The 2,749-nt window shown below is 39.1% G+C and overlaps 1 pseudogene; it reads right to left on the bottom strand.

Annotated features, from left to right (window-relative positions):
- Positions 1–200: 200 nt before the first annotated feature.
- LOC121847885 overlaps positions 201–2,749 on the bottom strand; it is a 5,334-nt pseudogene continuing 2,785 nt past the window's right edge.

Here is a 2,749-nt window from a genome sequence, read left to right as displayed (position 1 = left end):
CCTTGTGAAGACTTACAGAAAACGTTTGACCTCTGTCATTGCCAACAAAGGCTATATAACAAAGTATTGAGATAAACTTTTGTTATTGACCAAATACTTATTTTCCACCATAATTTGCAAATAAATTCATTAAAAATCCTACAATGTGATTTTCTGGATTTTCTTTTCTAATTTTGTCTGTCATAGTTGAATTGTACCTATGATGAAAATTACAGGCCTCTCTCATCTTTTTAAGTGGGAGAACATGCACAATTGGTGGCTGACTAAATACTTTTTTGCCCCACTGTATGTGGATCTAAACTAAAAACTTAGTGTGCTAAGTTTTAGAAGAAGGTTAAAATTGTGACTGGGACAGATGGCTGGAAGAGGGTGAAAGATGAGGGAATTGCGTGCCAGTGATGAAAAAACACTATTGGGGATAGCTGTTCTGTTGCCGGCGCTTTGCAGACCTCATCTTCTCAAAGCGGGACTCCATTTCCTCAAGGACTTTAGGAGTATACCTGACCACCAGCTTCACAGTGCCCTGGGCAGCTTTGAGAAGCTCCACTGCTTTCTCATGGTGCTCCCCCTCCACACTCTGGAAAGAAAGAGATAAAAGGAGGATTAATTTAAATAACAAACAAAATTAGGTGACTGAATATGATAAATGTATATTGATAGTAGCCGTGTCCGAAATCTGGCTTGCCTGCTATTTAAACTGCATACTGTGTACTAATCATAATACATACAGTTGAAGTCCAAAGTTTACATACACCTTAGCCAAATACATTTAAACTCAGGTTTTTCACAATTCCTGACATTTAATCCTGGAAAAATTCCCTGTGTTAGGTCACTTAGGATCACCACTTTATTTTAAGAATGTGAAATGTCTGAATAATAGCAGATAGAAGGATTTATTTCAGATTTTATTTATTTCATCACATCCCCAGGGCTCAGAAGTTAACATATACTCAATTAGTATTTGGTAGTGTTGCCTTTCAATTGTTTGACTTGGGTCAAACGTTTTGGGTAGCCTTCCACAAGCTTCCCACAATAAATTGGGTGAATTTTGCCCCATTCCATCTTGACAGAGCTGGTAACTGAGTCAGGTTTGTAGGCCTCCTTGCTCGCACACACTTTTTCAGTTCTGCCCACACATTTTCTGTAGGATTGAGGTCAGGGCTTTGTGATGGACACTTCAATGCCTTGACTTTGTTGTCCTTAAGCCATTTTGCCACAACTTTGGAAGGATGCTTGGGTACATTGTCCATTTGGAAGAACCATTTGCTTTAACTTTCTGACTGATGTCTTGAGATGTTGCTTCAATATATCCACATAATTTTCCTGCCTCATAATGCCATCTATTTTGTGAAGCACACCAGTCACTCCTGCAGCAAAGCACCCCCACAACATGATGCTGCCACCACCGTGCTTCACGTTTGGGATGGGGCTCTTCGGCTTGCAAGCCTCCCCCTTCTTCCTCCAAACTTAACGATTGTCATTATGGCCAAACAGTTCTATTTTGGTTCCATCAGACCAGAGGACATTTCTCCAAAAAGTACGATATTTGTCCCCATGTGCAGTAGCAAACCGTAGTCTGGCTTTTTTTATGGCAGTTTAGGAGCAGTGGCTTCTTCCTTGCTGAGCGGCCTTTCAGGTTATAGGACTCGTTTTACTGTGGATATAGATAATTTTGTACAGCATCTCCACAAGGTCCTTTGCTGTTGTTCTGGGATTGATTTGCACTTTTCGCACCAAAGTACGTTCATCTCTAGGAGGCAGAACGCGTCTCCTTCCTGATCGGTATGATGGCCGCGTGTTCCCATGGTGTTTATACTTGCATACTATTGTTTGTACAGATGAACGTGGTACGTTCAGGCATTTGGAAATTGCTCCCAAGGATGAACCAGACTTGTGGAGGTCTACCATTTTTTTTCTGAGGTCTTGGCTGATTTGATTTTCCCATGAGGTTAAGCAAAGAGGCAATGAGTTTGAAGGTAGGCCTTGAAATACATCCACATGTAAACCTCCAATTGACTCAAATGATGTCAATTAGCCTATCAGAAGCTTCTAAAGCCATGACATAATTTTCTGGAACTGTCCAAGCTGTTTAAAGGCACAGTCAACTTACTGTATGTAAACTTCTGACCCACTGGAATTGTGATACAGTGAATTATAAGTTAAATAATCTGTCTGTAAACAATTATTGGAAAAATTACTTGTGTCATGCACAAAGTAGATGTCCTAACAGACTTGCCAAAACTATAGTTTGTTAACAAAACAATTGTGGAGTGGTTGAAAAAACGAGTTTTAATGACTCCAACCTAAGTGTATGTAAACTTATGACTTCAACTGTATTCTGGTGCTGGAACCATTTCTTAAAGGAATAATCCACTCAAAAGTATACATTTTATTCATTAGTCCACTGTTGATAGAGTCCCAAAATGTGTTGCATGTCAGCAATCAAGTTTACAAGACAGAGAACTTTTCAAAAGCAAGTTGTTGCCACATCATCATGATGATGCCTAAAACCACTAAACAAGGGACACTTTTTTGTTGTTGTCTGTTTAACTAAACCAGTGTTTTATCATAATGAGAGCATATGCTCTCATTATGAGAATTGAGGGGTGAACAAATAATGTAACCGACTTGCCAAAACGATAGTTTGTTAACAAGAAATTTGTGGAGTGGTTGAAAAACAAGTGAATTACTCAACCTAAGTGTATGTAAAGTTCCGACTTGAACTGTACTATTTAGAATGTTGTGTTTA

The sequence above is a fragment of the Oncorhynchus tshawytscha genome, linkage group LG12, assembly GCF_018296145.1.
Source record: "Oncorhynchus tshawytscha isolate Ot180627B linkage group LG12, Otsh_v2.0, whole genome shotgun sequence".
Lineage (NCBI taxonomy): Eukaryota > Metazoa > Chordata > Actinopteri > Salmoniformes > Salmonidae > Oncorhynchus > Oncorhynchus tshawytscha.
This window is presented reverse-complemented; position numbering and strand designations above follow the sequence as displayed.